The following is a 25,445-nucleotide window of genomic DNA, read 5'->3' on the forward strand; positions in this document are numbered from 1 at the left end:
ATTTATGTGTATTTCTTTGCACTTATATTTTCTAGAAGTGCAGACATCCCCTCAGATCGTTCTCTGCTCCTGTCTGCTGTCAGTGGCACCTGTGCCAGCATCAGACAACAGGGTAATAGCAATGAGGAAGCAGGAAAGGGGGCGTAATGAATATTTCATGTAGCAACACCAGACCTTTTCACTAACACTGGAGTGGAGGCCTCAGCACTTTTGATGTTTGTTTTTGTACATAGGAATGTCACAGCAAGCCTGGGTGGGTTCTGCTTGCTGAAAAAGAAAAGCAGCAAATACTGTAATTGCTCATACAGTAATGGCCAGTCGGCCTGGCAAGACCTTAGCATCGACTACATTGCTGTCTGCTAGGCTAGATGGAGACACAGCTTTAAATGGCTATTTATATGGGAGGGCAGAGATTATTCTTCCAGGACTTATATTTCTAGACTGATAATAACTCCTCGGATTTCCTCGGGGCTCTGAAATACATGACAAAAGATAAAATGTTCATTATAAAATGAGTATGGTAAAGGTTGGACTGACCTTCCAATAAAGCACTGGACACCAGCAGTAGAAAGGTCACTGAAAATATTTTCACTGCATCTGTTACCTGCAAACAGAGAGCTCCTAATCCACAGGGAGCTAGAGGGGACAGGAAACTGGTCAATACAAGTATGAATTGCAGGAGGGCAGGTAGATACTAGCCAGCACTTAGCAAACTGTCTCAGCAGCTCAGCACAGGAGCAAATCACCCTCCTGAGTCAGCTGCAGCTCTGGAAATGTTTTGCCTTTAAAGCAAGCGTTTCACTGAGACAGCTTCTCTGGGTCTGGATGCTATCTGGGGATCAATTCGTGGGCTGATAACTTCACCCTTAGAAGAGACCTGCAGCCCCAGTGCTCTGCTTCCCTGCGCGGAGTATGATTTTATATAATCGAATATTGTTGTACTCCAATCCCGCTAATATCATAGCGGCACTTCAGAGCTGGAGCACTCTCAGCTGGGAGGTGCTCCCTGCCACTGGCACTAGTTCAAGCAGCCTGGTGAACTAAATTGATTTTTTATAGTTGCTCTGGAGCAAGTTTAATGAATCTGTTAGTAGCTGCTCCCTGCTTAAACCTTTCCTCAGTGCTGGAACTGCAGCATGGCTTTTCATTAAACGGAGAACGCTGCTAAGACTTACCCTCACTTCCAAATAGTATCTCTGTGATTAGCTACCTGCTGCATAATTCTACATCATTACTGAATGCATTAAGAAGAAAGTGATCAGCTGAGTGAGCTGCGCGTAACTGTAAGAGAAACTAAATGCCAGTCTTGAACTGAAACCTTTTACAAAACATGACATACAGGTATCTGTGTACTCCTTATTTTTGTCCTCATGCTTCTGTGTAAAATTAGTGCCAACTCCAAGCAGTAGATGGCTGGGAGTCAGGCCCTGCAAGCACAAGACTGCTTCAAAGATAGTGAAGTTAAAAACAAAAAAGCTCTTTTGTTTTTATTTTTATGGAATTTTTGTTAGTTGATTTTTTTCTCACATTTCTGTACAGTAAAAGGGCTGGAAACATACTCTCAAGCGAAAGTGTAAACTGAGATTCACAAGAGTCCAGAGTCTGGAGCTGCAAGAACATCCCGCCTGTGATAAAGTCATGGGACCTGGCAGCCAAGACCAGCAGTGAACAGCAGACATCTCCAGGGCATAGAGGAAGCGCTCCATCTGCCCGGGAGTGTTTGGAGATGTGGTGGTGCTTACCAGGACCAATGGGAAATGCAGGGTACCCAGATGGTATTCCTGACGAGCACCCACTGTTGCCACGTTGAAGAGCCGAGTCAAGCTGCAGCTCAGTGCGTGCCCCATGTATGCTTCCCAAACAGCTTATGGCCTCTCTGCGGGACTCTCCAGCCTCTCCTCTGCTTCTCGTGCTTGTTTGCTCCTGTCTGCAATAGCTGTAGGCTCTGGTGTTTGCTGAACAGGGTCTCTGCCTGGCTCCTGGTGGGTGCCAAGCCCTGGTTCTGCAGGCAGGAAGAGTGGCAGTCTCTGCAGAGGCTCATTAGCTGATCCTCCGGCTTTTGTTGCTGCTTTTACATTCATGGGCTTGTACTAGTGAAAAGAGGGAACTGCCACAAAGCAGTTGGAGCATTTGGTGCCTTTAGATGAGGAAGTTTGCACAGTCCCTCAGCCTGGCCCTCCTCAATGGCATGGCGTGAGGGCTCTGGAGTAGGCCTTGGGCTCGGAGCCGGAGTGGGCACAGCATTGCTGGCCCAATGGCTTCAACAACAGTGACAGCTGAAGGAAGGGTTTACTGAGGGAGGGGGAGTCCAGATTCTGGCTAGGAAGATGCAGAACAAGGAGCTCGACTGCTCCCATGGGTTCCTCGACTGCTCCCATGGATTCAGCTCAGGCTTCTGACTGAGCTAGAGGAGCCAGGAGAGGCTGCCGCGGAGCAGGGGCATTGCCCAGCAGCGCCTGTGCCAAGCGGCTGCGGGGGGGGGGAGTCTCAGTCAGAGCCCTGGTGCTGGAGAGAGAAGGGAGCAGGCAGGAAGGCTGGGGCGCAGCTGTCCTGGAGCTCCGCTTTTGCTGTCGGGTCACTGTGGTTTCTAACAGGCAAGGGCCAACCCTGCTGGAGCCATTAGGCTCTGCTGAGAAATCAGGACAGCGCACAAGTGCCTCAGCTCTGCTGCTTTCCAAGTAGTCCACCTTTGTGCTTAGTTAGGATCCAGCAGGACGTCTTGTGTCAGCCAAAAACAGTGGGTAAATCCCTCCCTGGGCTTCACTCAAAGCTCCAGCCATGCTGGAGCAGCTTTTGTCTTACTTCTTCCAGGACTCTTCACCTCCTGCTCCTTGTGTGGAGTGTCTGCAGTCAGTGGCAAATGCAGCAAACATTGCTTCCCCTTCACAAGGTGTTGGCACAAGTGGGATGTTGGGCGTGCAAGCATTCCTCTGAAAACCAGGGGTCAAGAAGGAGTTCTGTGATAATGCTGGATGGCACAATCATTGGCAGTTTATATCACTACACACAGCTGTTGAACTAGCTTCTACCTTCAAAACAGCTGCTGGGATCTGACCCTGTCGATCAGGAAGTACCAGGAAACCCACCGAGCCTGCTTGCAGCCTGCTAGGTGACATAAATATTTTCAAACATGCAGGCAGCTATCTGATCAGTGGTTTCCCCAGAGGACAGGGCTCTGGGGCCTCAGTGCTCACACTGTAAGCTGGGTTTTGCCAGTAAATGATGCTGCTTCCAAGCAGAGTATTTAACTCTTGAAGCACAGCAGCCAGGCTCAGCGAGGGCCCTCGGTGCTGTACCTGCGATTTTCAGCTCAGAGCATCGTGGTGCCCGGGAGAGCTGCTAGGGAAGGGGAAACCTTGGAAGTAAAGGAAGACAGAGCTGGAGAAGAGAACGTCAGTAGAAGACTTCCTGATGGTCTGACCATCTAGGGTAGAAGGAGGCACGAATCCTGTATGATACCAAACCAATGAGAAGGAAATAAAAAAAATGCTTTTTGTTGACTTGGGACAAAAGATAATTAATATTGATTAAAGCAATATAAATGTCACCAAGCATTAGCAGGAGAGCCAAGAAATCACTTAACTAGCAAACAAAGGATGTCTGCATCTATGCAACAGCAAGGAGCAGAGTGAGCTCTGAAACTGAGTGTGGGGAAGCCATGCACGTTTGACTGTTGTGAGCTCCCTGGTCATTGCCTGCAAGTGATTTCTGCTTCTTTCGCAGCTCAGCAGAATTTGCTACCATATGGAGTGGAGACCAAGATAATCACCTTGCTCTTTGAGTCTCATTTCAGACTCATGACTCTCCCCATTGCTGGATACATAGTTTCCCCTACAGTGCTCCCTGTAAAATGGTTCATGCCTTGCTCTCACCTTCAGATCTCCCCCCCAAAATCCCCATCATCTGTGGGATGTCAGCACCTGTAGTTCATCCTCATGGAGTGGTGGCTGGCCCTGCTGAGGCTGCAAGCAGTAGGGTTTTCCTATTTCCTCACTTCAAAACACAACAAATAGAGAAGGTGAAACTGCATTGCACCTTAGCATTGCTGGAGATGCCCTTGGGTGGCTGTGTTTCTCTAGAAGGCAGGGAGATTTCCAGCAGGTGAAGGTGCAGGAGCGTGAGTAGCCCAAACCCTGGGAACAGAGTGATAGCTTCTCCAGGTGAAAGCCCAGGTGCATGGTCTGTCCCCTCTTAAATCCTGTCTGGGGACCCCTGGGGCAGCCCTGTGGGAGGAGGCCTCCCAGAGCAGTGCCTGGAAGTGCGCTGACTGCCCGAGCTGCAAAGCCAGCCCTGCTACCGAGCAGCATTGGTGGCAACACTGGCAGCCTGGCCTGGGGGCACGGAGCGCTCTCACTGCCGAGCTAACGAGTGCTTGCAGCAGATGGTACCATCTGTGCCCATCTGATTGTGCCCCAAACAGTCTGCCTTTCCTGCTTGTCAGGGAGAGAGGCTCTGGGGGGGTGGAGGGACTGAAGCAGCCGGGCAGGGAGATCGATGGCAAGAAAAGGCACTAGCCAGCAAAGTAGGGCCAGAGCAGACGGACAGCCCCTCGTCCCTCCTGAGGCAGGCAGAGAGAGCCCAGGGCGGCCCTCTCCGACCGCACACGCCCCGCAGCCCAGGGCGGGCTCTGCCCTGCACAGGTGAGAAAAGGGGGGAACTTGGGGTAGGCAACTCTTGTGTTTTACCCCAAGGAAACATACTGGGGTAACAGGTCTGTTACTGAGCACATCGGCCAATCCTGGGCTCCTGGATGCCAGGTGGAGCCAAAATTGCCTGGACATCTGCCTAACTTTGCACTGGCAAAGAATTTTCATGGAACGAGTACTTTTACCGAGAAAAGCCTCGTGCTAGGAGGTATAGGCATAGTGGGCAATTGCCACCCTACTCACCAAAACATTTTGCATTTCTTGGAGAGGGGCTGGAGAGGGGCACCCTGGAAGGGGCTTTTTGTCTTTTTGTTGATATCACTGAAATCGACATGGCCCCAAGTGTGCACCAGCATTGGGACCATCAGGAGCCCTGTACCTCATGCATTGGCTTCTCAAGCAGAGGCTCAGAAGGAGAACACTTTGCTCTATGCATGCTGTTTACTGACTTGCTTTATTGTTTTTCTGACTTTAGAAAGTCATTATGCTGTAAGTGGAGGAATGCATCTTGGAGCATCCTTGTTAATTTGAGCAACTATTTACTTAAGCATCCAGCATGCTTCCCTTTGCATTATGTATGCAGTGATCTGCCTGCTCCCTGTGTTATAACTGCAGTATTGATTGGTACAACTTCAATAACCTCATTTAGATTCTGGACACTAGCTCAGGGACTCTATCTCAGTGTCTGGTCAATAGCTTATATTTTTAATTTGTCAATAATCAGTCAGGACCTTGGTCTGAGTGCTGCTGAGGTTCTCTGCTCAATGGGGAAGGTGAAATCACTCAAGCAGGGTCATGTTTACGGCCTAAGTTGAACCACGGGAAATGGAAATATCAGTCAGACTTAGGAAAAATAACGTGCTATGTTATTTTTCAAAAACATGAAAAAAATCATATTTATTTAAAGACAAAGAAAAGGCACCCAGCTGACAGTGTTCACTCTCCTTTCTCATCTGAGTGTGTTGTGCCCAGGAAAGTACAAACGGTCTGGAAACGTGCAAGCTGCTGACTGCCGTTCCTGTCCTTCAGCGAACGCTTGGGGAAAGGAGGAGCGCGCCGGGGCGGTTTCAGGCCCGCTCTCCGTTAGCGGCTGGAGGAGTGCTGCTTTGGCTTTGGTTGCGTTTGCTGCTGTTCGTGGCGCAGGAGCGGGATGCGCTTGTTTTAGCGCTAGCGTGTGCCTCGTCCGCGGCTCCGAGCGCGCCCTGCTCGCGTTCGGCTGGCAGCAGGTGCCGCGGAGCCTGCGAGAGCGCCGCTCCGCCGCGTCGTCTTCAGCAGCTTTCTTGTGCCCCTTCTCCTCGTGGAGCCTCTTCGATCTCACATAGCGGCTGGAAGGCGACTCTTTCAGCCTGGCCTGTTCCCTTAATTAAAAGCATCAGGGGTGAATAAGGCATTAGGGCCACAGGTGTATATTTAGCTCAGGAGAGCGTTGATCCAGTTTGTTTGAAAGACAGTGTGCCAAAGACCGCTGACTTCAGCCCTGCTCAGGGATGGGTCTTCAAGGGGTTTGAAGAAAAGAGAGAACAATTTTCAGAGAGGAAGGAAGACTGGATTCTTAGGTGAGTGGTGTGCCCCTAGTACCTTCTTCAACTAATACTTAAGTGGAATGTTTTAAGTTGTTTTAAGGCTTTTTTAAGAGTGGAGGATTTGATAGGAGAAAGGGTTAGCATCTAAAAATCCTGATTATCAGACTCTGTGTCTATGAACAGTGAATGTCACTGTGGGTAAGGTGTTAATAACATTGGCTTTGCTGTAAGGGTACCTAAGAGGTTATAGTAAAGGGAAAAATGCTTTAAGTTGCATTTTCAGCCCCTTAAGATAATTTTATTTTGTTTGGTTTCATGCTTTTGCCAAGGATATATACACATGTAGAGGCATGGCAAGACCAGGGAAAATGTGCATAAAGAAAAAGCACAGAATATTCAAAGATAAGTATTTTAAAGTGTTTCCCAATTCAACAGGCCTTGTTAGGCTTTGACTTCATGGGTTGGCATGCTGGAGGTTTGGGGGAAGTAATACTGATTTATATCGAAGTAGATTTTGTTATTGGGGCTTGAGCCCCATAGTAGACTTGCTGACCTTATGCCCAGGTAGTGTGTGCAAAGGCAGATGTATCAGCGGCCGGGCAGAGAAAAGGGCTCTTTGCAACAACCACGAAATAAGTTTGGAAGATCTTGTTACTTGGAGACGCATATTTTTGTGCACAATTTGGCTGCAATAATTTTAATATCATGCACTCAGTTTTACTTGAAAAGGCTAAAAAAAAAAAAAAAAAAAAAGTAGAATAAACTATTAGGAGCCCCCAAGGCAAGATGAGCTGACAAGTCAGAAAGTGCTTATGCACACCTGGAGAGGAAGTATCAAAAAAGCAAAAAAGAGGAGAACCTGGAACATTGATCAGGGAGGCTTCAATTACCTTGGCACTGACAGGAAAAGAATTACAGAATATAAGAGGGAAGGGGCAGGGCTGCAGATACGGGGTTGTTTCTTTGCAGAGCTGTTACAAGGAATGCGTGGGATGTGAAGCCTTCCTGGATCCACCCAAGCAGTGAAGTAGGCAGAGAGATGGTAGAAGTGCAGGAATGCGGATAGGGCTGTGTGTCGGAGAGGTGTTATACGGGGAGAGTGCGCGCGCGCCGGGAATGGGCCTTGTGAGAAGTGGTGGGAGTGTGGGGAAGAAGGGGCTTGGAAGGGTGGAGAGGGCACGAGCCGCGCCTGTGGGATGGCAGCATCTGACACCTGCCCCGCCGGTGCCCGGGTGGGCTGGGCGGGACTGCTCTTGGCCGTGGGCCGAGGGTCTTGCGGGCTTAATCGTGCTAATTCTCCAGACTGCTGGAGATAGATCAGGGCAATTACCTTCGCTTCGCAGGTGGGACCAAAGGCACAAAAAGACCGTGGCCACCTTCTCCTCTGTGGCAGGATGTATTTGGGCTTCCCAGAGGCTCTCTGCCCGCCAGCCCGTCCCCGTCCTTGTGTGGCAGGGCTGCTCCCGGGCCAAGGCACTGCTGGCACGGTTCCCTGGGCGACAGCTCTGCAGCCGGCTCGGTCTCCTTGCGCTTCGCTGGAGCACAGCCAGGTTCAGCAGTGGGGAAAGGCCCTTCCGTGGAGACCGTGTCCGCAGCGCGGGTGGGGCTTGGCACTGGATTGCAGGTCCTCTGCAGAAACAAAACCCCTTACTTTATTCTGGACTTCTGAATTTCTTTCCAAACAGCACTAGGTGCAGCAGATTAATTCTGCTCTGCCATAAAGCACTGGCTGCCTCTGCAAGAGTAAAGCTACTTCTGGCCTGATCCCGTGGGGGTGAGGGGGGCAGCATGGCTGGACCTGTCACTGCTGCCAGGCTTGCTGGGGTTATGAACATCCTGTGTTGCAAGTGCTTTAAGCACCCTCCGTGCCCACACACACTCCTGTAGCTGTATGTCCCCTCTCTGCCAGTGGCTGGCTCTGCGCCTCGAGGGAAAACCGCCTGCCTGCTCACGAGCAAAACTGAGCTGAGCAGGGGTTTGCGTTTCTGCAGCTCTTGTATCCGCCAAGGAGCCTTGTTCCAGTATCTCACACTTGTCTCCTTCGATTTCACTGACAGCCAATTCTGGAAAGTTGGAAGGTGTGCCATTATCTAGGACTACATTATAAAAATGTCACACAGGTGATGAATGGCAGCGTTCACAGGCTCCTAAAGAACAGGGAGGAAAGAGTGACATTAGGAAAGATTTTCTTTTTATGGCTTCTTCAATAGAGAGAGTTCTTTGGAGGGCTGTATTTCAAATCAGATAATCAAACATACCTCACAGCCTCCCAAACTTTGCAAGAGATGGCTGGAAGAATGTCCTAATAGGGTGACAGAAGGAGAAGACTCTTTCAGCTCTTGCCTGAGTACTGCAGCAAGCTCTTGGATAGGAATCTTTTGCTGTCACCACACAGTTGCCCTCATTTTCTGTAGCTCAGAGTCTAGTTGCTGGTACCTGGGCCTGCTGCAGGGATGCCTATCCTATGTGTTGTGCAGGTCCTCCTGGGGTGGGAAACAGCCTGCTGTGGAGCCTGGCACTTTCTGGCAGGGATGATGTCCCTGCCACTATACACAGGGGACTAGAGAGCGGAAGAGAGGTGGAGAGGAGAAAGACAGAGGGAAAAGTGTGGGGAGACTGAGAGGGAGAAGGAAGATGGAAGTGAGAGCTGCTGAGCCCCCAGGCTTTGTAGCTTTTGGCTTGCAAGTGTCTTAGAGGGACTGGTGAGGTGTTGCCCTTTTGTACCAGGGCAGAAGGTGGAGGGGTCCAGGCAGCTGGCCCTGCAGCTTGCAGGGCAGCAAATGTCTGCTCTGTGGCATGGGCAGGACTTGGCCAGTGCTGGCCCTGGTAGAGTGTGTTATCTTTGTGTACTTCCATTCCAAGTGCTCAATGCTGTGAGCAGGCAATTTCCAGAAAAACCCCATCTTCCTCTTTGTTTCTCCCCGAACAGACCCCGCTCCAGCTATGGCTGCTCCCGGGCTGGCCTCTGATGTTTCCAGTGCATCATCTTGATCTTCTGCATGAGAACAGCTAATAAGGTACATGGGCATGTCGTATAAAATGATATTTAATACTGCTGGAAAAACCCTAAAGACCTATTGACCGTGCAATATACTGTGTCAGTGCATTTTACAGGCAAGTACAAAGTGAATGTCAATAATCCCACATGTGCTATTACTACACACATCTCGCCATTAAAATAAAGATCCTGCTCAGCAGCTGAAAGCCCGGTTTATTGTTTTTCCTGTCGTTGCCAGCCCAGTACCTCCCAGGACGTGAGGGAGAGGGCTGTCCCCACTGTGCCCACCCCAGCACGGGCCCGGCAGGATTCTGTGGGTGATGGAATGAGAGCTGGGGAGTAACGTGCGCCCTAGAGCTCTGTGCTGTGCCTACGAAGCATCGCTGATCTTGAACAATGAGAAATGATACGTTAGAAATGACCCTAAAAAACCTTTCCAATTTCAGATATTCAGTAGTCTAAAATCTGGATTACAGTTCTGTAGGCTGTGGTGGTCCGTAGGTTGTGGTCACCTTTAGAGAACTTTCCATTGTGTTTTCCAGTATGCTGAATTTCTTGCTGGGATGGAACAGTTTTTGCTAGTCTATGAGGCCAGAAAGTTGAAATTGAAAATGCACTTCTGCAAGTTAAAGTTTGTGTTTCTTTTAATATATTTACATGTAAACAAAAGCCGTGCTTTATGTGATAAATATTTGAAGGTGGGCAGTTGGCTTTGAGGTAGAGTGGTTTGTGTTGGTGCAATCTGTTTGTGCTGATGGCGTCAGTATTAGCATCTATCTCAGAAGCATAAAGGAGTAGCAGTCTGTTGAGAACAGCCACATGGTAGCTGTTGATAGGGACATCGGCTAGCTCTAATACCGAGACACTGGTCTACTCCTTGCTGGATGGTGAAATAGAAAATGATTTGAGGTCAGCCGTGATGCTGAACGGGAGACGTGGCCAGCGCGGTGCGGCAGAACGGCAGCGTGCTGCGGGGACGGCGGAGCCCGTAGCGGCGGCGCTCTGCCAGCCGTCCCGCGTGGAGGTGCTGCGCCCACGGCGTGTGCCCGTCACGAGGTGTGACGGGCCCAGCCCGCTGCTGCGGGAGGGCTCCAGCTTCTCCTAGGGATTACATTACGTAAGGTGCTGGCGTTGAACGCTTTGGCGTCGTTTTTGTAAAGTGGGTTATAGCCTTCCTTTCCATCGAGCTTTGTCGGCCTTTCCTCTTCGGGAGTGTAAGCTGCTTGGCAGTCTCTGTTACAGGTTTACATACAATTTAACAACACCCAACTTTAGGTGAGGTTTCTTGGCATGACTCTGTGCGGATTACAGAGCAGTGACGATAGCATTGCTATTAATGCCAGGCTGACCTCAGAAGAGGTCGTCTAGATACTGGGTGGCAGGGGGAGTGGTTTCCTTCAAACTGGCCACTTGGCGAGACTTTCACACAGTCGTGTCTGAGATCTGCCGGGAGTTCACTGGTGTTTGAAAAGCAGCTCTTGATACATGCTGGTACGTCATTTGCTTGCATAGTCACGTGTAGGTAAAACCTATTAGCTTCTGTACAAACTTCATGAAGCTTCTATTTTTTAGATACTTAAAAATGGTGGGATGATAAGTACAGTGTGAGAAGACAGTCAGTCTAGGCAGGCAGGGATGTACATAGGAAAATCTGCTGCAGCTGAGACAGGCCCGGGGTGCCTTTCTTTCTTTCTTTCTTTCTTTTTTCTTTTTGTTTTTTTATTTTTTTTCAGCATCTTCTCCTGCTATCAGGCAACAGATGGCTCTAGAGAAATTGCAGAAAATCTGCAAGGCTGGTACTTGGCCCCATATCCAAGCAATAAGAGGACACTTAAAAAGGCTTTTCCTTGTTCTTCCAGAAGGACAGGTGCCAAAAGTCCTAGATACTAATATAACTTTCTTATTAAATAAGACACAAAGTAGAAGCATCACCAGCCATTTCAGATAGTAAAAGCTCTTCTTTTTATTTTTTTCCTCTTGCCTTCAGGATATTAATAAAAACAGATTAATAAAATCAAAGACAGCACAATTAGACAGGGCATCAAGGAAAAAAATGTTTGCTATACAATTTTTCAATTTCCATGGCAGTTCTCATGCTGAGAAAATCTGTTTGCGATTGCTGATGAAAAGATAGAAAGCTAATGTATTAAACACAAGGGAGGCATGTATGAGTGCAATTCCCTTTGTGTTTCTCTTGTACAACACTTTGGTGCTGCGATACTAACAGGTTTCAGGCACAACGGTGTCCCATGTATTCATTTGGTAAGATCTATTGGATGGAGTTTGCTTAATAAGTTGTTGGGTGGTGTGCGTGTGTTTTAAATAAATGTAATATTATAGGAGAGGGAGTTGTACTGTCACGGCATCCAGGATCCTGTGTCAGGGATCCCAGTCTCTGGTGCTGGTGGTGCTGTGGGGGGGGTCAGGAGGTGTGGGCTGATCCACTCTGCCGTGGGCTGGCCCTGAGACCTTCACCTAGGCTGTGATTTGGTTTTATAGCTGGCCTTGGCCATGCAGCTCACCTGCAAAGGGTCTGGCACAGCCTTCACGGCCACCCCTGTTTGCCTGGCTAGCCTGCAAGGCCAGACCAGGTCGCTATTCCTGTTTCACGAGCTGGGGTGCAGGGAGGCTCTGGGCTGGGCTGGAGTTCAGCAGCCGCTTATTGCTGCAGCAAAGGAAACTGCCAGGCATGAGAGTGCTCCGCACCGCCTGGCTGCCAAGCCGTGCTGAAATCCGCCCGGGGGAGATGGCCTGAACCGCGGGTCCCTCCTGGAGGCGGTCATTGCCCTTGGACTGCTTGTTCCTGCTTGAATGAGGCCAGCAGGGAGCTGATGCCTCCAGGGAAGGCTCCCAGGGAGTCCGGAGTGGTTTGCTGAGTGGGCTGTGTTGGGAGGAGTGGTCCTCCACCTCGTGGGGAAGTGCCCGTGGATGGGCCGGTCAGCTCCCTGGGAGGCTGGGCGGCGTGCCCTGGCCGGCTCAGTGCTCACGCAGATGTTGATGGAGGCTGGGCTGGAGCAGGGGGTTAGAAGCGCTCTCCTGTTTCCCGATCTCTTCCAACACCATATCATAAGGAAAGCATTTATTTTAAGTGTGGCTGGGTTACCTCCATTAACCTGGAGCCTGTTTGCAGCAGCTGAGAAAGCCTGGCATGTATCTGGGAGCCTGGGTTTGCTGCAAATCATAAAACACCCTCAGCATGTAAGTATACTTTTTTATAAGATTGAAGTAGTGATTCCAGCAGGAATGTTCTGAAGTGCTGCTTAAGCTACCAAAAATGAAGCTAGTCTTCTAGGAAATCAGATCCCAGCTCTGGGAATCTTCTCCATTCATCCATCTTCTGCAGACCCTGATTTGCATATTCTATATGCAGCTTGTATAGGGCTTGTTCTGTTTGCATAATGAGGCTGTAGGGAGTTCCCTCTCCTTCAGAATCACAGTGTAAAGACACAGTGAAGGCAATTATATCAGTGTTTACATTTGCAGAAAGATAACTCCTGATGATTTTCTGTTAGGAAAATTAATTCTCAATGACACTGCTGGTTGGATTTTCTGTGTTGCTGTTGCTGATCAGTACCTATTGATAACAGGGAGGAGAGAAATGGAGCAGGATTATTTTCTTGATAAAGGCTAAGACAGTTTCAAGCAACAGGTCATTCTGGCTGCAATACTGTATTTTAAATAATGAAAAAATAGCTTAAACATGCTGAAAATTCTGAAGCCAAACAAAGGGGTATTTCACTTAGCTAAGATGCTATGTAAGCCTCTTGCTACCAGCCTGCTCTTGGATGAGCAGGGCTAGTCTGGTTCTGAAGGGACTTCTGTAAACATAAAGAATGTGCAGTGACTGGTACGGAGGCATATTCTTACGCTATGTGCGCACTGCATAAACAAGCAACCCAAAGGCTCTGTCTGGCTTTTGTCTAGCCCGTGGAGTTCATCATCCTTGGAGCTAGAGGAGCTGGAAGAAACGACAAGCCTTGACTTAAAGGGGAGTGGTGGGGAAGTAGCAATAAATCTGAATCTAGTTATGCTAGTGTAAACACAGAGAGACTGGATTTAGCAAGCTAATCTGAATGTGTACTGCCATATAGGAAAAGCAGGACAAGGCCCCAGAGCCTAGGAAGAGGCCAAAGGAATAGGTGTCTGTGGAGTCTAGCCGTGAGCTGAAGGGGAGCCTGTGACCGTCGGGGGCGAGCTCAGCAGGGCTGCGGGAAAGTGCCGCTGCTGCTTGCAGGAGTCAGAGAAGGACGCTTGCTATGCAGTGGGTGAAGTGCTCTTGGAGTTGCAAGCCCCTCCTTGTGCAAACAGTCCTGGGGGAAGCATTCAGTCACACGTGGATTCTTCTTGTCAAATGCCGAAGCACTTTGTGGAATGATAGTAATTATTATAGCACTAAAACAAAGCACCAAAAGCTTATTGCTTTGGAGAGATCACTAACTATCTTTGTCTAATTACTTGGCTCCAATTAACATTTTACCACAGACTTCTTCTTCAAGCACTTCTCTTGGAAGGAAAAGAAGTGTCAACAGCAACATAAAATAAAAATACAGTAGCCTGTATAGACACCAAATAGACACCAAACTGGAAAAATAAGAAAACAGTATGATGCGCCAGTGATCCTGGAGGGGATTGTCTTTGCACAGAGGGCGGAGAAGACGGCCCATGCAGAAAGGAAGAGGAGTTAATCAAGCTGGAAGAACCCAAATGACCACTGGTCATTTGAGCGTGCTGAAATCAGTACAGGCTGAGGAGTTGCAGTTCTGGTGGCCTCTGTCTTTGGAGATAGGAGTGGGCAGAGATGCCTCCCTTCCCCATCAGCATGCTTAGTTCCAAAGTCCTGCAAGTGAATGACATGTTTCTGTAATGTTTCTCCTTACAAACCTTTACATATCAGCATGACGTCAGCTGGCTTGGTCTACTGTTTGGAAAATATCAGGGGGGTGAAAAAAATGAAAGATTTAGTACATATATATAACTAATAATGTAATAGTAAAAATAATGTAACAGTTATGTCAGTACAGGAAACAGCACGTGCCATAAAATTGCATCTTTGGCAAAAGAGTATAAACATAGAAACTTATCACAACAGCGGGAACAGCATCGAAGGAGGGAAATATTGCAGTTCAGGAGAAAAGAAATGGGATGCTTCCTCTGAGGGAAAAGAGCACTTCCCGTGTGGGGCCACCTGATGCCAAGGTGAACCCTGCTTTTAGCTCTGATCCTCTGGGGCAGGCGCCAGCCTTGTGCTGCGGGGCTGGTTACCTCCCTGCTTGGGGAGGTAGCGCTGTAAAAGCACAGGCTGCCTTTGGCCATCAGATAAGCTGACTTTGCGGGGAGTTACCAGAGATTTTTGTCAAGCCCCTCCCCCGTTTTTTAAAAAAAACCTTTTCTCTAACCAAACTGCCTACTTGTGAAGCCTGAAAGCCTGCTACTAGAACAAGCCTTACTTGCTAAAATTGTTTACGGAAATACGGTAGACAAGAACTCCGTACACGAAGTCAGGGATTTTCTTCGTGTGTCTGTGCCTGTGACACCAGTTGAATGATCTCAGCCAGCCGTGAGGAGAGATGTAGGGTGCAAGATCTTGAGGCTCTAGGTAGCTCTTACTTGAAATGCTTCTCCTATGGGGAAAGAGAAGGTCCATAAACATGAAGGGTTTTCTTGCAGCGAGGCAGTGTGCTGGAGACTCCCAGTAACAATGTGGATTCCCAGGAGAAGGGCTGCAGACACTGGTCAGTCACTTGCAGGGACATCCCCTTGGTGTCAGCAGTGCAGAGTTTCTCCCGAAGCTGAGCTGGTGTTGTACCAGCTGAGATCTCAAAATAATGCATTTTATCTGAGCCAGCAGGACGGCTGTTTTGCAGGAATAGTAGTGCACGCTAAGGTGGCAGAGCAATCTGGTGAGAGAGCAGAACTCCCCTCCAGAACCTCCTTTCCCTCTGCCAGTGGTGTGACGTGGCATTTCGGCTTCCCAGGCTGAGTATGGGTTATTTGCACAGCCGGCCAGAGCTGTTTGGTGAGGGGTAGCAGATCTTGGGTACGTGGCCATACGGTAACATGCAAAGTGTCATCATCTCCTGAGACGGGAATGTGCAGCTGGGTCTGCTCTAATTCTCCTCCCTTTCTCCTTGTGCAATGCTGCAGTGTTCAGGGAATGACTGTTCCTGTACAGCTGCAGGTTGGAGGAGAGCTTCCTGCTGTGCAAACGTTTTCCTTCGTGGTGTAAGGCTGCTAATGTTTCCAGTTGTGTACAGAAGTTGAGCTAAGAACCTTTGTTGTGAACTGCACAGGGCAACAAGCTAGAGCAGCTTGCAGAGTGAGCCTTTGCTACCCAGTTTCCTTGTCCCTAGTACAGGGGGTCTCCTGGAGGAGGGGTTTGCCATCGTCATGTGTGCTACCACTGTAATTGCAGCTAAAAGTGAGGCAGGTTCCCTGTGTGCTTTACCATGCATTTACATGGACTCTCTGGGGCAGTTGTTGATGCTTTACCATAACGAGTCTGCATTAGTGATCATGACCTCTTCCCACCAGTTAAAGTGCAGCACACTGGAGTGATCTCAGCTCCTGGGACAGCAAGGGAGGGATGAACCCACTTATGACTTGAAAATAACCAAGTAAGGTACCTCCTTGCAGACAGAAACTAGACATCAACCACCTAAATAATTGTTTTTCTGGGGGTAGTGTCAGATCTTAGAACTAGGGTATGACATAGATTTGGTTTTAAAAGTTTCCGTAAAAGAAATTTGGAGGGCAAAAACTGTAAGTGTTTGGATGCTGGCAGTTGGTTTAGGCTGTACAGATGTAGTAGAAAACCTTTCCAAGTTCCAATACGCCTCTTGCCAAAGGGCCCCGGGAAGGGCCAAAGTAGACATCCCCCTACAATGCCTAAATTCAGCAGTGCATTTTGCTATGCTTCCTAGAGCTTGCATATTTACATACATTCTATAATTACCATCTGCACAGCCAGAGGCATTTGCTGGAAATGGGTTGATTCCATCTGCTGGTGCAATTTTCTCAGAGGAATTTGCATTGATCACTTTTTTATGCAAAGCTTTTGTATAGATCATTTTTCCCTATTTTTTTTAATAGAGCTAAATATTTTAGGGGCGGAGGGAGACTCTTGTAGAGTGGCGAGAGAGCCTGACAGATAATCTCTGGCCCTCAGACTAACCAGTTGCTGTTATTTTTCTTCTCTATTCAACATGGACTAGCAACTGCTAGTCAATGCAGGTTGTTCCAAGATGGCATTCCTCAGATATTTTATATTGTACTTGAGGTGGTAACTCATTCTTAATGTGATGACCCTAAATTAAGAGAAATGGGGTGTGGTAATTAGTCAGTCAGCTGATTATTCTAGATCAGAGATTTCAGACTCTACCTGGTAGGACCAGATGGGACTTTTTGCATATTTTTGACAGCTGTAATGAACAGGGCAGCATCGTATTGATTAAATGTCTGGGAAATTAACACAAGCCTCTGGAGCTTCGTTATTTACTGGAGCGGTTGGAAGTCCCTGTAAAGTTTGCCCAAGCGGCGCTCGGAGGGCGGGAGGCACCGCGCGTGCCCGCGGTGCTGGGGCCGTGCCCGCGGTGCCGGGGCAGTCGGGAGCCGACCGGCAGCTCTCGTGCCCGGCGGGGTGCGGGGCTGCGGCAGCCGGGCCCGGGCGCAGGGAAGGGGCATCCTTCTGCACGCCGGAGGGGTTTTGCCCCGACCCTCCGTAGGTCGTAGAGCCCCGGTCTCTGCTCTGGGAGCATCAGATCCTTCCCTGGTGTTAGAGGCTGGGCCGAAAGCAGCGGACCCTTAAGTAGGGCAAATGGAGAAATGAGACCGCAGGCGCCCGAAAGCTCAGGAGCGAAGCGCAGGGTGTTGAACTAGGCTGGCAAAGTGAATTGAAGTGAAGAGCCAAGCGGTCTTTAGCCGCCTAAGGGAGCCGGGGCAGCTGCGGGGAGAGTGCGTGGGACTGGCGAGGAGGAGGAGGCAGCGCGGGTGTCCCAAGGCGGGCGCTTTGCCCCCCTTCCCGGCGGGGCCGCGCCGCCGGGCGGGGGGCGCCGCGGGCTGGGCCGGGGCGGCTCGGCTGGCCGCTGCGCGGGCTCGGGGCGGCTCGGGGCTTGGGACCTCCGCCAAGGCCGGCTCTCGCCGCCTGCGCAACAGCAGCTCCCGGCGACCCGGAGGAATCCTTAAAAGCTTTGAACAAATAAAAATAGCTCCCGTGCCCTGCAGAACTTGATTAAAGAAGTTATTCTAAGGAGGATTTAGACTTGCTAATTGTGGTAGATTAACCTAGCTCACTGGAACCTGCAAGTTTCTGTTGCTGGGAGGGAGAAATAAATAAATAAAAATCCGTTGTGCTGTAAACAGTTATCAGGAAAGAGCAGAGAAAATGAAGTGAACTCTTCCAATGCATCATGGAATATTACTGTATTTCATTTACTGTGGCACCAATTAGATGAGAGCCTGTTCTATTAACGTGCACCCTTGCAGATCCATGCTAAATTAACTGCTAGATCTTCACTACAGCAGTAAAACGATTGATTTCTCTCCTTAATCAGTTTATTTCATTAGTTATACATTTATTTTTACATGCATTTTGCCAAGCAGGAGTGAAATGACCTATCAAGGTATGTGACATCACAGAGTGATTTGAATATTAACCAAATAGCTATTACAGCGGTGCTAGTGCTTAAAGATCATATGTAAATCAAATGTCAAGGGATAAAATTGCAGCAAGGGCTGTCAGAAAACAATTTAGCAGTGGTTAAAGGGACAGCTCACAGCTGTGAGAATTCTGAACTTGGTAAATGAAAAATCTTGATGCCTTTGCTCTCACTCCTGTTTTCACGGGAAAAATGAAACAAAGTTTCCCCCATACTGTACTTTTTTTGTTTTGTTAAATTAATTGTGCAGGTTTGAAAGCTTTCCCTGTTGTATTAAGCCTCTCGTTACTAAGAAGGATTGTAACTTTAAGGTTGAGCTAGGTGCAGAATAATTTCCATTTCTGACCCAGGGAGTCTAAATATGTTAAATATAAATAGCTGTGAACAGTGAGAGGCAAAAACAGCTTATCCAGTCCTGTAATTATGGGAAACGTATTCCCGAGGGGAAAAGAGAAGAAGGATGAAGTCTAATGACATGTTCCTAACACTGTGTATTTTAGGCAGGAGTGTGAACTGTTCTCCCTCCCTGCTCTGCGCTGCGGGTGGTTTGTTGCTGGTCAGTGGTGGGGGGGGGGGCTGCAGCAGAGGTCTCAGGGCAGCACCGTGCTCCCAGGCTGGCTCCCGTGGCGGGCAGGAGCTGTGCCCGCGTGTGGCGGTGTGCGAGCGCCTGGGGCCGTGTGCGCGCGTGCCCCGGGCCGAGCCCCTTCCTCCTCGGAGCTTTCTGCGGGGGCCAGGGCTGCCGATGCACCGGTGGTTCCTTGGGGTCGCCAGGGCCAGGGCGGCCCCCAGGAAGGATGTCCCTGGCAGTCCAAGGTCGAAGCTGTGCGTGCCTTCTTCAGGAGCCTTTGCCCATCAGAGAAATCATCCTCTTCTGTCAGCAGCCATCAGTCTCAGTCCATCCTTCCCCCGGGCTTCGGGGAAGGTGGGGCAGGGCAGCTCCTCACGACAGAGCCTTGCTTGGGGAGCACATGTCTCCAGGCCTGGAGAAAGGATTTGGCTGTGGGCAGAGCCCAAATCAAGGGGCTGGGCAGTGTCCTGTGAGCTGAAATGTGAACTCAAGACCCCAGAGGTATCCTGTGTCTGGCCAGATCACAGAAGGGCTCTTGGGCCTGAGTGCCCGTTGGCACTGATGGGTTCTCCTAGGAACAGCAGCAACCACAGCTGTGAGGTTGGAGCTGCCGAGGGTCAGTGCTACAAGCGCACCTGGAGATGCCAGGAATGACACGGTTTGGCTTAGGTGGCTGAACCTCCTGGGGATGAGGAGCTTTGTGTTGATGGCTGGTACAGCACAGATGAGCACAGAGTAGTTTGTTTGTCTTTGATTATTGGTCATTGATGCTTCATTTCCTCATTGATTTCTTCAAAGCAGAGGGGAAGAAAACAAACAAACAAAAAAAAACCCCAGCAGATACCCTGCCAAAACAAATGAATGAGCGTTGGTTGTGATGTGAGTCGTGCCATAAAGCTATCCGGTGAGTGCTACCTTGCTAGGGTTTAAATCCAGCTCTCGAGTCCCTAGGGCACCATCTTAAGAGATCCGTCTGTACAGAGTAAACATTGAAATTATATAATTAGCCCCTCAGAGAAAAGAATTCTAAATTCATGGGAACTTGAAGTTGAGAGAGAGAAATATTACATCTCTTCCACCCCTCTGTATCATCTCTAAACGTCAAGCCATGCGCCAGGAGAGGCATGCTTTGAGGAGGAAGAAAATGATTTGGAGCTCGGGTTTGTTGTGCTGGTAGGGTCCCGTAGTGTGCAGTTTGGTCTGGTGGCTCTCTGAGTGGCTGCATTTCTCCCGGGCCTGGGGTCAGCGCGTCCTGCTGCCAGCCCCTGCTGAAAGGGTGAGGATGCCCCTCCAGTGTTCATCTCCTGATGCTCCTGACACTCCCGGAGCAGTGTTCATCATCCTGGGAAGGATGTCCCTTCCCAGATGCTTCCCTTGGGCCCCGCGTGCTTGCATGGCTCACCGTGCTGGCGTGGGGGGACATCCAGAGCAAACACTGCAGGAGGCCGGCGCTTGCCAGTACTCGCAGCGGGAGGCCTTGGAAACGGCATCCCCTGCTCTCCCCTCCATCACGTAGCACCGGAGAAGGGCCAGAATTTTGCCCGCATCTCAGATTGTTGCGGTGGGGATGGAGGTTCCTGCATCTGGTTGTGAGGTGCTCAGAACTGCAGCCAGAGCCCTCCCTCCCACGCAGAGGGTGCTGCCAAGAAAAGACTTCGGGCTGTCCGTGGATGAGGCACAGCTGAAGCCTGCGGTGCCGCTCCGGCCGCCTGCGCTGCGCGGGGCAGGCGGCGGGCTGCTCCCCCGGCTCTGGGCGCAGCGCGAGGTGCGGCGGGCGCGAAGCCAGGCGGCCGCTCCCGAGAGCGCGGCGAGGTGCGGGTCGGGGCGCCGCGGCCCAGCTCCCCTCCGCGCCCGGCGCTTCCGGGCGATGCGCGGCCCTCGTGAGCGAGTCGGCTTTAGGCGTGCACTTGGCTGGTGTCTGTCAGCATCTAATCAAACTGCAGTTCTGGCAATAACACGGGATTATAAACGAGAATTGTACTCTATCAAAAATAAATCCAGAGTTAGGTTCCAACGGCTGGTGAAACCTCCTCTGCCTTTCCTGTTGTTACCATCTAGCACTAAAGCAAATCCGTCCCAGAGTCATCTGGATATAACACTCTGCTATTTGACCTTGGGTTACTACAGTAACCTTAAGTGCACAGTAATATACTTTCAGTCACTGTTCAATGCTCAGGGGAATGTTTTAAGGCCCTTGGCTGGAGTGAATATTTTTATGCAGGCTATAATTTCTTTTAAGACCTTCGCAGGCAGCAAGCAGCCTTCACAACGTCCTTCCTTCTCGCCGCACGCGGAGCGCTGCAGGGCAGAGACCCCGCCGCAGGGAGCCCCTCTGCCCGGACGCCGCGGTGGCAGGGTGGCGGTCCTGGCTCGGCGGAGGCTCGTTGCCGTCCTGCCTCCTGCGGGAGAAGGGTGTTCTCCGGGAGGGTGAGTGTGAGGGAGCCTAGCCCTCCTGCAGAGGGGCGTGAGCTCTTCACCTCTTTGAGAGGGACGTGAACCAGCCGCAGGAGCAGCGTGGGCCAGGTGAGGGGCCGTGAGCGACCTGCCTTCCCGGGTGGGCAGCGGGCAGCTGCCGGGGAGCTGCCGGCACACGGGGCAGCGAGCTCCGCTTCCAGCCCCATGAATGTCCTGGCGGCCACACTCCCTCCATGGCAGGGTCTGAAAGAGGCAGGAGAGAAAAGGGGGAGGAATGAAAAGAAATGCCCCAAAAGGCCAAGGGGACGCATGGTTTTTCTCCCTTCTCAGCTTTTCTTTTTCTTTTTTTTTTTTTTTTTTTTTTTTTCCGGCTTGTTCCAAGATGTCAATAGCAGCCAAACAATCCACTTCCTCCTGGGGAAAACTTTCCCACATGGACTTTGGCCTCTGCTCAGGAATGTGCTGCCTGCCACGGGAAACCTGCTCTCGCCTCGGCGCACCTTGTTGGCGCTGGCGCTCAGGCGTTGCGTGCAGGGTCTGGGCAGGCCGTTGGTGGGCTGGGAAGCGGCCAGCAGTGCGGTGTCAGCTCGGCTGGCCTCTGCCGTGCCTGTGGGTCTGTCCAGGGTTGACTGCAGCCCCACGAGTGCGTTAACCAGAGAGCAGGATGTTTAAATGAAGGGCCCTTCCCAGCTGCATCCTTTCATGCGTGCTTTTCACGCTGGGCAGCTTGGCTGCCCTGTCCCGGGCTGTGCGAGGCGCTGCCTCTGCCCTGAGGATCCTGCCCTTCTTCTGGATCCTCTGCCTGGACAGGAGCCTGCCCTCCTTGGGGGTCTGGGAACTGGGAGCAGCGCCTCAGCATCCCTTTCTTGGGTACCTCCTGCCTGGTGGGCTGATGTGCTGGCGTTGGGGTGGGACTAGGTCACCTCGGGGGGCTAGCTGGCCTCTCCTGGTGCCCTGGCCGTACTGTGGGGAGGGGGTCCGGCCGCCCGCCCCTCGTGGGTGGTTGGGGCTACCCCACCTGCCTGGGGCTGTGGCCGTGCTCCGGGTGCCCGGAGCAGATGGGCTGTCTGGCGGGGTGTCTTCTCCCAGACTGCCAGCTGGCATACCTGGGCTGGCGTCTGGCACCTCTGGGCGGGCGAGATGGCTTCCCATGGACGTGGGGCTGGCACTGGTGGCTTGGCGAGCTGACTCCTCTTGGGCACGCAGCTGGCAGCGAGGCTGGCAGGCTGGCTCAGCGCGGGCTGCCAGCTGGCACCCCTGGGCTGAGCGGGCGCCGCGCGGTGCTGGGCTGCCTGCTGCGGAGGTCTGCGCGCTCCCCAGGCTCAGCCGTGGACGGAGGAGGCTCTGCTTGCCCCCGAGACCCCTTGGCAGGTAGCAGGGCGGAAGAGAGAAGAGCGTGATACGCTTGGCCTCCCTGTGGCCTTGCCCCCGCTCCTGGCACACTGTGCTTCTCCAGCCCTGGCCCTAAGCGTGGATGCCAGCCCTGGAGCTGCTACCTGCGTCACCCCTCCCGTCTCCGTCCTGGCGAGCACACCTGTGCTTCTTGCTTTGGTGCTGTGCGCTGTTTTTGCAGTTCTGCTCCTGTGGCCGCGCTTGCCTGGGCCTCCTGGACACCAAGCACCCTGCCAGTGCTTCTCACTCCTGACCTGCGGCGTGCCCTGTTTTGCCACCCTTGGGCCTCATTTCAGTGGAGATTATGCTAAGTTCAGTTAAGCTGGACAAATGCTCATCAGAGACCCAGAGAAGAAACCCCCAAACTGATTTTCATCTGTGGATCAGGCAAAATTTGATTCACAATTCAGTTCTCTAAAGGGGAAAATTTGCACAGAATCCCTGCTTAGATTTTATTTTAAGTAAATCCTATAAAAATCCATCTGAAGGAGACAGTAGCTCCATCTTTCAGATCCTGCACACTGTATCTGGGAACATGTGTTCTGCTTCTATATAGCAAAAAATGTAGAGTTTCCTCATGTTGCCATATTTTTTGCATTTATCTATGCACTTGATACAACCCTATCTGCTGTGTGTGCCTACAGTGCTATCTGTGTCAGTATTGAAATGCATCGAGCGAGTATCATTCATGCAAAAGATGAGCCTAAAATCTCCCTGAAGAGTGGAATATAATAGAATACAATTGTATCATTTAAAAAACTTTGCATCATATTACACCATCAAAAAGGATAATATATGCTACAGCAGTGGAAGCAAATGAAATACTGCTTTAACCCTTCAGTTCCCACAAGTAGGTTTTGCTGCAGTGTTCCTCATCAGCATTAGAAGACCGGTTCATGAGGTCCTTTTGACAGGTCTTGCTTGCCTCTGCCTTTGCATGTGGTTTCTGCCCTTGACTTGGATACTGTTTCTCTGGGTCGCTTTTCACAGGAGCAAGCGCGCTGCTCTTCCTGCAGCTCGTGTTGTGGCTGGAAGGTCTGCAGGGCGTCGGGGAAAGCCCGTCTCTGGGAGGGGGCGGGAGGAGTGGCTGCGGCGTGAGGACGTGGGTCTGTCCCCGTGGCCGGGGCGCGTTCCCTGGGCCCCCCCTTTCCTGCGCTCCTCTACGGGTACGGAAGCAGCATGTCAGTGCTGGTCCTGGGAGCGCCGCGGCCGCTGGCCTCGGTGCTCTCTCGGCTCGCGCCGCTCCTAGCAGCGTGCTCGCGGCGCACGGCAGGCACCGCGTGCTGGAGATCTTGGCGTAAATCTCGGCACGCGCGACGTCGGCCGTCCGACAGCACCGAGCGGCGACGGAGCAGTGCCGCGCTTCCTGGACCCTATTATCCGTGTGCAAGGCGCTCGCCTTCCCTCTCTGCCTTCAATTCCTGTGTGTCGGTCTGACAGCTGACCTAAACTCTGCCACATCCTAGTCAAGGCTGGCATAAAAAGGAGGGTTTTTTCTCTCTTTGAATAGTGTCTGTTCCCAAATCATGTATAAAACATTTGCAGAAACCACTTACTCCTCATGTATTTTTTATGAGTCCGATCCTAAGTTAAAATATATAAACATAAAAATATCAAGAAGTACTTTAGGAAAAAAAAAGTTATTTCATAAACTATCAGGAGACCAATTTAAAACCTTGCCGAAGCTCCTGCCGGCCTGAGCAGCCCTGCCGAACGGGGAGGCGCTCCGGGGGTGTCTCTCACCGGCGGGGGACCTTTCCCGTCGTTTATCCAGCCCCTGCCGCTGGCGCTCCGGCAGGCTGAGGCTCTCACTCTCGAGAAATAAAACCTATGATTTTATTTAATCCGGGGGATAATCTTTTTGTAATGGGCCAGGACGAGGGTGGGAAGTTTTATTTCCTGAAGACCGGATTAAGACAGTTTTGCGCTGGCAGATAGGAGGACGAAAGCGTTCCCAGAAAGCAAGTCGGCATCGTCTCGACGGCGGGTTCGCCAGCCTCGGGGCGGCCCTCGCCCGGCTCCCCCCGAGCTCCTGCGCCCTCAGCGAGGAGGAATTTACAGGCTGTTCCTACTCTGAAGGTTATTTTTTCCTTTTCAAGGATGGGCATCCCTGAAGCCTCTTTTCCCGGTGGATCGGTGTAGGCCCCCAAGGAGCAAGGCGGGCCGGCGGGCCGCAGCGTGGGGCAGGCTGCCCGGGGCCCCGACCGGCTGCTCTCGCCGCAGCCGACGGCCACCGCAGCCCGCTGAGCGGAGTGCTGAGGAGCTGCCTGGGGACGTGCGCTCACATCCTGCCGAGCTGCGTTTGAGTCTCGGGGCAAGCGTGCCCGGGCCGGGCTGCTCAGACCCGCGCTGTCGACCCACCCGGGTGTTACCGCTGAAGGTGGTTGTCTTTGACACCCTCCCTGCGAGTCCTTACTGCTGCTAGGTTTCCTTCAGGACAGGTCTGTTGACACCCCTCTAGACTACAAATGCAGCCGCCAAGGCCCGGCGTAAGCAGGACTGCGGGGAAGCGCGGCTCTGGGCTAGCAGCACCCGACAGCTGTTGCAAACTTCCCTGTCGTAGTTTATTTCCTTTATCTTCCTTCAAAATCAATTTAATACCTTAAAATATCTTTGCTATTCTCTGCTAATCGGCACTGTCTTTCTCTGTGAAATCCGGGAAGAAAAGTTACATTTATTGTTTTATATTTAAAATTTTTCTACTTAACGTGGTCCTGATAAACAGAATTTGAGGAATGAACTGGGGGGAATTACTGTGTGTAATAGTTGTTCTCTATCTGTTGCTGGAGAGTTTGTGCTGGCTTGTTTCTACAAAATTATCTGATTTCTATTTGTCACTTTCTCCTGTGTAACTAAGAGAAACCCTCCAAATCCAGCATCCGTAGGCTTTGCATTCGGGTCCTGATGAAATGCACGCTCTGCATCTGAGGGTGAGCTCGCAGGGACTGGGCAGCTTAGAACTGCGCTGAAAACTCTCAAATATGATGAATTATTGGAATACTGTTAAACAAAAATTACAGACAAGGTAATGTAAAAGCCCTTTCATTTGTCCATGCGCTCCGTCTTGTACTCATTGAATTCTTCCTCAGAAAAACAGTATGCTATTTTCCTGTTAGGACAGTTTTACTGGAAACCTTTGTGACACAACCTTGCTTTTGCAGATAAAAATTACTACATTTGTTAATTTTGCCTTTAAGCATTATTAGTTAAATATTGTTTCTTTAAAAATGTATTTAATTTAAACTAAAA

General features: G+C 50.9%; 1 long non-coding RNA gene across 1 annotated transcript in view; it reads left to right on the forward strand.

Moving 5' to 3' along the window:
* The first annotated feature begins 9,103 nt into the window (after window positions 1-9,103).
* Window positions 9,104-25,445, forward strand: part of LOC134148426 (uncharacterized) — a 72,880-nt gene continuing 56,538 nt past the window's right edge. The window contains exon 1 of the long non-coding RNA XR_009960205.1: window positions 9,104-9,186. This is a non-coding gene — a long non-coding RNA (uncharacterized LOC134148426). The remainder of the gene's footprint in view (window positions 9,187-25,445) is intronic.

This window comes from Rhea pennata, chromosome 17, assembly GCF_028389875.1.
Source record: "Rhea pennata isolate bPtePen1 chromosome 17, bPtePen1.pri, whole genome shotgun sequence".
Classification (NCBI taxonomy): domain Eukaryota; kingdom Metazoa; phylum Chordata; class Aves; order Rheiformes; family Rheidae; genus Rhea; species Rhea pennata.